The 13,492-nt window shown below is 34.9% G+C and overlaps 1 long non-coding RNA gene across 1 annotated transcript; it reads left to right on the plus strand.

The window, feature by feature from the left end:
* The first annotated feature begins 2,942 nt into the window (after positions 1–2,942).
* LOC131229492 (uncharacterized) lies at positions 2,943–12,954 on the plus strand. The gene is made up of 3 exons (XR_009163372.1): positions 2,943–2,982; positions 3,091–3,179; positions 12,924–12,954. It is a non-coding gene; the product is annotated as an uncharacterized LOC131229492 (long non-coding RNA).
* Positions 12,955–13,492: the final 538 nt, after the last annotated feature.

The raw sequence follows: 13,492 nt of genomic DNA on the forward strand, positions 1-13,492 counted from the left end.
CTCTCTCTTGCAAAGCGAGTCAGGTATGGTAGTTGTCTTGATGATCTGAATGCAAGGAGACCTTACCCTGTGGCAAGAAGCCATCTTGTCATACATCTGCTCAACAACACCATTAAGAGTGGTGTCCCGATATTCCTTGTACATATTGTGGTAACCAGTTATGCTCTGGTACTGCAACCAAATTCTGTTTTTCTCAACAATGGTGGGATTCCTCTCAAAAATCTCATTGATGCCAAGCACTTGCTCGATATTGATGGAACATGCTTTGTACCTAAATCCATGTTGGTCCCAACCCTCAATATGGACAATCCATCAACTGGGTCCATCCTTAATTGCCCCTCTCTCTCAAAAAAATCACTTTTGACTAGATGATCTTAACTATCCAATCAATGGCTAAGGAAATTGATGGTTTATATTTTTCATACTGCAAACAGTCTATTAATCTAGACTTTCCATGATGTGGGTCCTGAGCTTGATTGTCCATTCATTTTTCCATATCATCGCGGGTCATGAACCCAAAAATGAATGGGCGTTCAATAATCATTGTTTCATCTTATGTAATCCACATAAGATTTGGATCTTCCTCTTTTCGGCCTCATGCCCAAACATGATGTAGAAAAATGGATGAATGGCATGGATGAAACACATACATCATGCGCTGACCCACATAGCACCGTCAGTAGGCAATCCAGGTCCCTCGTGATATGCCCATGAAAAGTTAAAGTTATTCAAAGACTAAACTCCAATGATAGTCATAGATGCATGTGTTTAGAATTAGATCTGTGAATGGGTGAAAAATAATAATAATTATTATTATTTTTTGTAAGGTGCAGGTTCAAAATGAACCCCGTGGTTAATCAGGATCCGGCTATAACAGATAAGGAGTGGATGACACTAAGTTTTTCGAACCCTCATTTTATTTCTGAAATCAGAAGCTTTTCTTGAACCTAGGAACTTATCTTGTATTGGAAAGAGAACGAGATGAAAACCAGTTGCCCATCATGTTTGCGGTCCAGTTTTAATGTTTAGAAAACTTATTGTGCTCTACCTTTTTATTCTCTTCATGGCATTACAATGAAGTCGTTTTGGTAAATTTATGGAGATCCAATTTGACAAGAATGGAAGGATATCAGGAGCAGCTATTAGAACTTACTTGAAAGATCGTGTGTTTGCCAAATTTCAGATCCTGAGAGAAACTACTATTGCTTTTACCTTCTTTGTTCAACACCACCTGAGGTAGTTATTCTCTTCTTTCACCTTACTTACTTCCTTATCTGTCTGAGATAAACAGCTGCCGTCTCATTTACTTTCTTTTCGTCATAAGACTATATGCCACTTTTTATACTTAAAGAGACATGATTTTGGAATTGTTGACTCAACCTTGCAGGATATTGAGAAGTGCAAATTGGGGAACCCTAAATCATTCCATGACCTCAACCAGCGAGCAAGAACAGGTCAGCCTTCCCTTATCAATCTGAACTTCTCTTATTTTCCTTCTTCCTTTCATAAAGGTTCCAGCCACGTTTGGAGGCCATGCTATGAGCTGAAACTGACCTCCAACTGGGCCGTGAAGAGAGCTATAGCAGGCCTTTAAATGGGCTTCAATCCAAGCTATAAACAGGCCTCAACCTTAGGATGAAACCAGGCCTTCTTCAGGCCACACAGGGAGCTAAAAAACATCCTTCAACTAGCCCCAAATCTAAGTCGAAATACCTCCCAGATAGGCCGTAAAGATGCTGAAAATCGGCCCTCAGTCGGACCTTCTGCTGGCCATGAAATGGATAAAGATATGGGTTGAGTGTAGCCTAGGTCCGAAAGTGTTTTGAGCCAGAAATAAGGCCTTCAATTAGACCGCATAAAGGGCTGAGTAACGCATTTCAGATGCCCGGTCATGGCTCACGGTCAGGCGATGAAACTTGGATCCAAATGGCCTCCATCCGGGCCATGCTGCATGCTGAAAACAAGCTCCAGATGGGTTCGATTTGAGTTGAAATCAGGCCTCGACTGGGCCTTGATCCACACTAGAATCTGGCCTCAAGCAAGCCCTTAGTACTAACCTTATAGCTAGGCTTTTTATGGGTAGCAAGTTAGTCGAGGTCAGACCTCAATTGGGCCTTCCATCTGGGCTGAAACTAGCAAAAAAATCAGGCAGTGGACCTGTTTCCAGCCCCTGCACTATACATTACAGATTGCGTGTTTGATATTTCCTTACATTTCATGGTAAATAGTTTTGAGCAGTTTTGCATTAATTTCACAAGTTGCCTCTATCTTGGATACCTCTAATATCTTGATTTTTTTCTTGGGTTGTGTGCTGACAGCATGTCTTCAAAATGGAACAGGAAGAGTACACAAAAGAGGAAATCAATTGGAGCTACATAGAGTTTGTTGATTCATAGATAAATCAGCTGGTATGTACATTGCTCACTTGCACGATACTACCCAAACTGCACTTCTATTTTACTGTTGATTTATAGGTTTGATCTAGAACTGCAGATATTTCCATGGGATGTGTCTCGCATTTGAGCATCAACGTAGGCAAAAGCAATCCCAATAAAAACAAGACTGATTCAATTCCATCTTCAATAGACAACAAGGTGCATTCTTGCACACACTTCTTATTGTAATTGGTGCATTCTTGCACATACTTATTTTTAAATTTTGATGCATTCAATTGTGAAAGGATTTATGACTTTGAAAATGAAAGAGAGAGGCTCATTATGGAGAAGGACGTAGTCATTCAAGAGAATGCTTCCCTGGAAAATCAATTGCAGAAGTAGATAACCTTACAAGCAAGGTGCTTAAACTTACAATCTAACCCTTTTTGCTGAACACAACATGCACGAGTCTTTATTGCCTTTCTTATTGCAAGTTAGATCCATAAAGAAGGAATATGATCAAGCCCAATCTGAGCTCAATTTGAGTCATTCAAAGATGAAAGAATATGAATACAATGACTTATTATCCAAGAAAAACATCAATGAGGTATATTGTTGTATTTCTCAGCCTGTGAAGGATCTCATCTTTTTTAAAAAAAAATTGAATTTGTTTATGTTTGAAGTTGTTTGTTTACTGTATTCTTCTCTTACTTAGAATGATAAGTCAAAAATCAAGAAGGTGATTGAAGAGCTTGATGAAAAGAAGAAGTAAACACTAAAAGTTACTCGGGTTAAAGTGAACAAGTGAGTCAACACTTCTCTGCTTTCATGTTCCAGTTCATATTTTGTTTTCTTTCTAGTTGAAAATTAAGAATGCCATTTATGTATTTGCTCGAAATTAATGGAGCAGACCTGAATGTGCATCGGAGTTATCCGGATGAGCGGGGGTCCCTGGAAGGTGGGAACCATTGTTATGACCATGATGAAGCTGTCCATTTCATATGGACAACATTAGAGGGGCCTAGCCATTTGGACAAGCCATGTTTATGTATTTACTCGAAATTGATGAAGCAAACCCGGATGTGCGTCGGAGCTATCTGGATGTTGAGCGGGGGTCCCTGGAAGATGAAAACCGCTGTTATGACCATGATGAAGCTGTCCATTTCCTATGGACAGCATTGGAAGAGCTTGGCCAATTAGAGCAGGCCGTGTTTATATCTGTATTTGCAGGGACCGCACCCTTGACCTATAACCTAAACCTATTCTCAAATCCCAAAACCTATAACTACAACCTAAACCTATAACCTAAACCTATAAACTATAACCTAAACCTATAACCTAAACTCAATTCCTAAACTTTAACCAACAACCTAACCTAAACCTATTCTCAAATCCCAAAACCTATAACCTATAACCTAAACTCAATTCCCTAAACCTTAACCTATAACCTAACCTAAACCTATACTTATAACCTAAACCTATTCTCAAATCCTAAACCTAAACCTAAACCTATAACAAAACCTATAACCTACACTTATAACCTAAACCTAAACCAATAACCTAAAACCTAAGTGTATTCTCAAATCCGAACCAGAACTAGAACCCGATTTCCTAAACCTAAACCTTAACCTATTGACAATTCCCTAAACCGTAACCTACAACCTAACCTAAACCTAAACCTAAACCTATAACCTACACTTATAACCTAAACCTAAACCTGTAAGCTTAACCTAAATGTAAAACCCAAACCTAAACCTAAACCCGATCCCGAACCTGAATTTGAATCCCTAAATCCTTAGCTAAAACCTAAAACCCAAACGTAAATCCGATCTCGAACCTGAACCTGATTTACTATACCTAAACCTTAACGTATTCTCAAATCCCTAAACTTATACCTACACCTAATCCTAATCTCAACTCCCTAACCTAAACCTAAACCTAAACTTGAAAACCGAATCCTAAACCTGATCCCGAACCCAAACCTGATTTCCTAAACCTAAACTTATAACCTTAACCTAAACCTATTCTCAAATCCCAAAACCTATAACCTAAAACCTAAACCTTAACCTATAACCTAAACCTTAACCTATAACCTAAACCTATAAACTAAAACCTAAACCTGAACCTAAACTTAAAATCTAAATGTATTCTCAAATCCCTAAACCTAAACCTACACCTAATCCTAATCTCAACTCCCTAACCTAAACCTAAACCTAAACTTGAAAACCCAAACCTAAACCCGATCCTGGACCCGAACCTGATTTCCTAAACCTAAACCTTAACCTATTCTCAATTCCCTAAAGCTTTAACCTATAATCTATAACCTAAACCTAAACCTTAACCTTAACCTAAACCTATAACCTTAACCTAAACTAAAACCTATAACCTAAACCTTAACCTATAACCTAACCTTAACCTAAAACCTATAACCTAAACCTAAACCTATAACCTAAAACCTAAACCTAAACCAAAACCTAAAACCTAAATGTATTCTCAAATCCCAAAACCTAAACCTACACCTAATCCTAATCTCAACTCCCTAACCTAAACCTAAACCTAAACTTGAAAACCCAAACCTAAACCCGATCATGAACCCGAACCTGATTTCCTAAACCTAAACCTTAACCTATTCTCAATTCCCTAAAGCTTTGACCTATGATCTATAACCTAAACCTAAACCCTAACTTTAACCTAAACCTATAACCTTAACCTAAACTAAAACCTATAACCTAAACCTTAACCTATAACCTAAACCTAAACCTATAACCTAAAACCTAAACCTAAACCAAAACCTAAAACCTAAATGTATTCTCAAATCCCAAAACCTAAACCTACACATAATCCTAATCTCAACTCCCTAACCTAATCCTAAACCTAAACTTGAAAACCCAAACCTAAACCCTGTCACGCCCCGAAATCCGGCACCTGGGTATATTCGACCCCGATTCCGTACTCGCAGGCATGACTTATGTTTTGTATGTTTACATTTCATATTCCACACATATATTGACAAAATAACTTCATTCATACAATATAACAATCCAAAAATTTAATAATTAAACATTTATTTAAAGAAAAATGTCCATGTTCCGACTATTCAAGATTATCATCAAACACATGTCATCGTAATGTTGTCATACTAAATGTTCATTACACTTATTTAGAAAATGGTAAAGAAACAAAAATAAATAAAAGAAAATCTCTTTAAGCTCCCCCATGTGATCCCGATCCTGAAATTTTAAAATCCCAACAGGGTAAGCTGCGAAGCCTAGTGAGTAATCTCAACACAGGTTTTAAAATAATCTTATGTAATATGAATAAAACTGTATAAAAATACAATACATATTTGGGCAAAACAACAAATGAGGAGATTTAATAAACAAAATGTTTCAATGTAAATTCAAAGAAAAATGGATGAATGAAATTAAGATATGTTATACTCCATAATAACATGTGCGGTTTATTCTTTTTAACACCAGGGCCAGTTTACACCGGTTGGCCAACACCCACGCCAATACAACACCTAGCCTGGCAATGGGAACATCTTGCATGACATGCTCACCCATCCAAAGGCACTTGGTGAGGGACCCATTTGTACGTTAGTTAGTCAAACTACTACCCTACCGAACCTGGCAGTGGAAACCTTTTGCAATCCTGACATGCTCACCCACTCAAAGGGTACGGTAGAGGTTCCAAAAGGTACCAATTGGGTTTCTGGGACTTTCAACCCAAGGGTCTTGATCGCCCCACCTATTTATGCTTTAGGGATTTTCAATCCAGAGGACTTAATCGCCCCACCTATTTTCTGGTGTTTTATAACTATTTTAATGATGCATGATTTTAATATTGCATTAATCAAGTATTTTAAAAAATCTTCAATGGTTGCTATTCTTCGATCAATCCATAATACTTTGTGTATATAATTTATCGAACTGAAAATAAAATTTCTAATCAATGTAAATTGTCCTTACATGATTAAAGTTCTACAAAAAAATAAACATGTAATGTAATATATTAAATCTTGATTAAAGTTCTACGTAAAGAAAAGAAATAATAATAATAAACACGCAACGTGCTTTATTACATCTAAGAATTTAGAAATTTATATATAAACTCAAGATTTCTGTAATAATTCTATCAACAAAGTTAAAATGTAAAAAATAAATTTTTAATGTACGATTAACAATAAGACAATATAAAACTCGAATTAAGGCATATTAAAATAATGACAACCGATGTAATAAAAAAAATTTAAAAATTAAAGATCATTTTTAGGAAGCATGGTAAGTAATTACATTAAAGAAAAATAATCTAAGATGGCAAAGATTAATTATAAGCATAAAAGAACAAACAAATATATGTGTGTGTGTGTGTGTGTGTGTGTGTGTGTGTGTGTGTGTGTATAATATAATTTTTTATATATAATTATCAAGTGAGAGATACTCACTTTTTTATAAAAAGAAAAAGTATATATATATTTTTTTCCTTTTTCTCTTTCCTCCTTTTCTTTCTTCATTTCTCTCTCTCTCTCTCTCTCTCTCTCTCTCTCTCTCCCTCTCTCCTGCTTGGTAGTGAGATGTCACTTACGTCTCCCCTCTTCTCTTTTATATTATAAGGTGGGTCCCACTTTATGTTAATGCATGGGAGGTTTCAGATGTGATTTTTCATCTTCACGTTTTTTTTTCTTTACTGGATAAAACGCAAGTGAGTTATGGATTTCATATATATTGAAAATTATCCAAAGTTTGGTATGAACCACATATTTGATATGACATATGACCCCTCACGCTAAAACTAAACCGGTAAGGTTTTATGATTTTTGAAGTTGTATAATGTGTACCGTTGGTTCGATGATCGATTGAATAGATAAGACGAACTATGATAATAACAAAAAATGAATGATGAGTGGTTGAATGATTTTGTAAATGAGAAGTGTATGGTCCACTAGGTTCCTTGACAGGAGACGAAGTTTGTGTATAGATGGTTTCATGGATGGTTTAAAGTATAAGAGTTTGTTGTGTGATGGATAGGGTGAAATAATATATATAAGTGTACACACATTCTTTTAAAATATAAAATCGGAACTAACTTTCTAAGCCTAGATCACCATTGATTTGTGGGTCTAATTGTCTCGTAAAAGATATTTTCTCAGAACTGACCGATAAGAGCGTTGGGCATAACAAGATCTTCATGATGAACCATTAATGTTTGTTTTTAGATGGACCACTTGAGAGTTATGATCCATATTTGTAATGGATGGTGAGATAATGGATTTAAGTGTAAAAATTATGGGATTTTGGTTTAAATTAGGTGAATAGGTCTTGGTATAAGTTCGGATATAAATGGGATGTGCAAATATGGTTTTAAGAATAGTCTATGTGCATGGGCATCTACACTCTTAGATGTTTCGGATCGATGATGGACCTCACATTTTGAAGATTTAACTTAAATGAACGAATTCCCAGTTAAGGGTTTTTAAGCGCTACGTAATGATGAATTCAATTTTGTAATTAAGTCATTGAACATGGGTGATCTCTTCCGTCAGATTTTGATAAGTACCCACTGGATGGACATTTTTGAAAAACAAAATAGATGATTGGAATTCTCATATAGCCATTTACAAAATGTCCAGACAGTTTTTTTTGACAGGGCCTCTAGAAAGTAGTTTTTTTGAGAAAGGTCTGTACATGTGGGTATTTATTCTGGGATTACTTGGCGCCCAAATTGATCGAGTTGTAGTTGTTAGAATCTTAATTCATTGGTATGGTTTCTATAGAAAAATATAAGAATCATAATAGTCATGTCGAACTATTTGTTCGGGTCCCAAAAATGGGTGGATCTGATCATATGACGTTTTGTTTAGTATGATAGAGATGTCTAAAACTCCTATAGATGGAATGTAATATATATCTAGTGATTTCAAGGTAAATGTATGGAGGGTTTTATGATCGGACAAAATATTTACAAGATATATGTCGTTTTTAACATATACCATTTGAATTATAATTATGGTATTGGTCCTGTGATATGTATGATCACGTTTAATGAAATCTAACCTGATAAGAATCTTAATTATGAAACTTATATCATAATCTGAAAGTTAGGAATTCGGTTAAGTGGACTTATGAAATTGTGGCCCTTGATTTTTATATATAAAAAAATATTTAGAATTTAAGATTGAAAAAAAATAAACAGGTGGTTAGGTTCCTTAAAATATGAATAAGTAAGTGTACGGATAGTTTATCAATTGAATGAGTGGTTAAAAAGTTATAAGGGATATATGACAATGTGATGTAGGGTTCACCCAAGGAAAGTGTTATCCTATCATAGTTACTAGTATCAAGTTTTAATATTTATAGGAGAATTCTTTTAAAAAATGAACAACAAAAAAATAAATAAAAATAAATCATACCAACAAAATTTACTTGGGATATTACAAACCCGATCCCGAGCCCGAACCCGATTCCCTAAACCTAAACCTTAACCTATTCTCAATTCCTTAAAGCTATAACCAATAACCTATAACATATAACCTAAACCTAAACCTTAACCTCTACCTATAACCTAAACCTAAACCTTAACCTAAACCTAAACATAAAACCTTAAGCTAAACCAAAACCTATAAACTAAACCTTAACCCATAACCTATAGCCTATAACCTAAACTTATAACCAATCGATAACCTAACCTAAACCTAAAACCTAAACCTAAACCTATAACCTAAAACCTAAACCTAAACTTAAAATCTAAATGTATTCTCAAATCCCTAAACCTAAACCTACACCTAATCCTAATCTCAACTCCCTAACATAAACCTAAACCTACACTTGAAAACCGAAACCTAAACCCAATACCGAACCCGAACCTGATTTCCTAAACCTAAACCTTAACCTATTCTCAATTCCCTAAAGCAATAACCTATAACCTATAACCTATAACCTAAACCTAAACCTTAACCTAAACCTAAACCAATAACCTTAACCTAAACTAAAACCTATAACCTAAACCTTAACTTATAACCTATACCCTATAACCTAACCTTAACCTAAACCTAAAACCTAAACCTAAACCTATAACCTAAAACCTAAACCTAAACCTAAAACCTAAACCTAAACCTATAACCTAAAACCTAAACCTAAACCTAAAACCTAAATGTATTCTCAAATCCCTAAACCTAAACCTATACCTAATCCTAATCTCAACTCCCTAACATAAACCTAAACCTAAACTTGAAACCCAAACCTAAACCCGATCCCGAACCCGAACCTGATTTCCTAAACCTAAACCTTTACCTATTCTCAATTCCCTAAAGCTATAACCTATAACCTACACCTAAACCTAACCTAAACCTATAACCTTAACCTAAACCTAAAACCTAAATGTATTCTCAAATCCTTAAACCTAAACCTACACCTAATCTTAATCTCAACTCCTTAACCTAAACCTAAACTTGAAAACCCAAACTAAACCCGATCTCAAACCCGAACCTGATTTCCTAAATCTAAACCTTAACCTATTCTCAATTCCCTAAAGCTTTAACCTATAATCTATAAGCAATAACCTATAACCTATAACCTAAACCTAAACCTCAACCTAAACCTAAACCTATAACCTTAACCTAAACCTTAACCTATAACCTATAATTTATAACCTAACCTTAACCTAAACCTAAAACGTAAACCTAAACCTATAACCTAAAACCTAAAACTTAAATGTATTCTCAAATCCCTAAACCTAAACCTACACCTAATCATAATCCCAACTCCCTAACATAAACCTAAACCTAAACTTTAAAACCCAAACCTAAACCCGATCCCGAACCCGAACCTGATTTCCTAAACCTAAACCTTAACCTATTCTCCATTCCCTAAAGTTATAACCTATAACCTACACCTAAACCTAACCTTAACCTAAACCTAAAACCTAAATGTATTCTTAAATCCTTAAACCTAAACCTACACATAATCCTAATCTCAACTCCTTAACCTAAACCTAAACTTCAAAACCCAAACTAAACCCGATCTCAAACCCAAACCCGATTTCCTAAACATAAACCTTAACCTATTCTCAATTCTCTAAAGCTTTAACCTATAACCTATAACCTATAACCTATAACCTAAACCTAAACCTTAACCTAAACCTAAACCTCTGACCTTAACCTAAACTAAAACCTATAACCTAAACCTTAACCTATAACCTATACCCTATAACCTAACCTTAACATAAACCTAAAACCTAAACCTAAACCAAAAACCTAAAACCTAAACCTAAACATAAAACCTAAATGTATTCTCAAATCCCTAAACCTAAACCTGCACCTAATCCTAATCTCAACTCCCTAACATAAACCTAAACCTAAACTTGAAAACCCAAACCTAAACCCGATCCCGAACCTGAACCTGATTTCCTAAACCTAAACCTTAACCTATTCTCAATTCCCTAAAGCTATAACCTATAACGTACACCTAAACCTAACCTAAACCTATAACCTTAACCTAAACCTAAAACCTAAACCTAAACCTAAACCTAAAACCTAAATGTATTCTCCAATCCTTAAACCTAAACCTACACCTAATCCTAATCTCAACTCCTTAACCTAAACCTAAACTTGAAAACCCAAACTAAACCCGATCTCAAATCCGAACCTGATTTCCTAAACTTAAACCTTAACCTATTCTCAATTCCCTAAAGCTTTAACCTATAACCTATAACCTATAACCTATAACCTAAACCTAAACCTTAACCTAAACCTAAACCTCTAACCTTAACCTAAACTAAAACCTATAACCTAAACCTTAACCTATAACCTATACCCTATAACCTAACCTTAACCTAAACCTAAAACCTAAACCTAAACCAAAAACCTAAAACCTAAATGTATTCTCAAATCCCTAAACCTAAACCTACACCTAATCCTAATCTCAACTCCCTAACATAAACCTAAACCTAAACTTGAAAACCCAAACCTAAACCCGATCCCGAACCCGAACTTGATTTCCTAAACCTAAACCTTAACCTATTCTCAATTCCCTAAAGCTATAACCTATAACCTACACGTAAACCTAACCTAAACCTATAACATTAACCTAAACCTAAAACCTAAACCTAAACCTAAACCTAAAACCTAAATGTATTCTCCAATCCTTAAACCTAAACCTACACCTAATCCTAATCTCAACTCCTTAACCTAAACCTAAACTTGAAAACCCAAAATAAACCCGATCTCAAATCCGAACCTGATTTCCTAAACTTAAACCTTAACCTATTCTCAATTCCCTAAAGCTTTAACCTATAACCTATAACCTATAACCTATAACCTAAACCTAAACCTTAACCTAAACCTAAACCTATAACCTAACCTAAACTAAAACCTATAACCTAAACCTTAACCTATAACCTATAACCTATAACCTAACCTTAACCTAAACCTAAAACCTAAACCTAAACCTAAACCTATATCCTAAAACCTAAACCTAAACCTAAAACCTAAATGTATTCTCAAATCCCTAAACCTAAAACTATACCTAATCCTAATCTCAGCTCCCTAACCTAAACCTAAACCTAAACTTGAAAACCCAAACCTAAACCCGATCCCGAACCTGAACCTGATTTCCTAAACCTAAACCTTAACCTATTCTCAATTCCCTAAAGCTATAACCTATAACCTACACCTAATCCTAAAACCTAAACCTAAAACCTAAACCTAAACCTAAAATCAAAATGTATTCTCAAATCCTTAAACCTAAACCTACACCTAATCCTAATCTCAACTCCTTAACCTAAACCTAAACTTGAAAATCCAAACTAAACCCGATCTCAAACCCCAACCTGATTTCCTAAACCTAAACCTTAACCTATTCTCAATTCCCTAAAGCTTTAACATATAACCTATAACTTATAACCTAAACCTAAACCTTAACCTAAACCTAAACCTATAACCTAAACCTAAACCTTAACCTAAACCTAAACCAAAACCTATAACCTAACCCTTAACCTATAACCTAACCTTAACCTAAACCTAAAACCTAAACCTAAACCTAAACCTAAAACCTAAAACCTAAACCTAAACCTAAAACCTACATGTATTCTCAAATCCCTAAACCTAAACCTACACCTAATCCTAATCCCAACTCCCTAACCTAAACCTAAACCTAAACTCGATCCTGAACCCGAACCCGATTTCTTAAACCTAAACCTTAACTTATTCTCAATTTCTTAAAGCTATAACCTATAACCTATAACCTAAACCTAACCTAAACCTATAACCTTAACCTAAACCTAAACCTATAACCTTAACCTAAACCTAACCTAAACCTATAACCTTAACCTTAACCTAAACCTAAACCTAAACCTATAACCTTATCCTAAACCTAGGTTTTGAGTTTAAAAGTCTATCCTAGGTTTGAACACATTACTCATGTTAGATTTTGCCATAGTTTAGAAGATTTGTAGGTACATTTTTTATTTCTCCATATATAAGTATTTTTTTTTGAGATGTGTACAAAGGCATGCTTGATTGATTGTGTCTACAAATTCTGTTTTATACAGGCTGACAAACTAAAGAAGTTAGTGGAGGATGAAAATGATCTTGTGTCGAAGTCCACAGAAGTAACATCTGCAGTTTCAAGGAAAAAAGAAGCTCTATCTTCTACATTTGCTGAAATTAACCGTCTGAAGGAAGAAAATTCTGTAAAAATGTGAGCATTATTGAATACATATAGAGGGTGTTTACTGTGTTGGAGTGTATTTGTTTCTTGTATATGAGGGCACGCCTTAGTTGTAATTCTTATGATAGGTTGAGCAAAGTGAAGTATTGTTTATTTAGAAATGTGAATGTAGGATGCATTGTATGATTTAATTGCTATTTGTAATAAACGCATCGTTTCATTTTTTTCTGATTGCATTTTATGTACTATTTCTATCAGCATTAAGCTTAGATGAGTTATCAATGACAGCAGGTTCTTGCAATGGAAACAGGTCGTATTATGACAATTTTTTAAAAAATAGGTAGAAATATAATCTGTAGGTATAGCTACGGCTTTTGTCCATAGCTATTGGTATCTATTGCTACGGATATTATTGGTGTTATTGGTATCTACTGCTATGGATAAAATCCC

This window comes from Magnolia sinica, chromosome 2 (genome assembly GCF_029962835.1).
Source record: "Magnolia sinica isolate HGM2019 chromosome 2, MsV1, whole genome shotgun sequence".
NCBI classification, from domain to species: domain Eukaryota; kingdom Viridiplantae; phylum Streptophyta; class Magnoliopsida; order Magnoliales; family Magnoliaceae; genus Magnolia; species Magnolia sinica.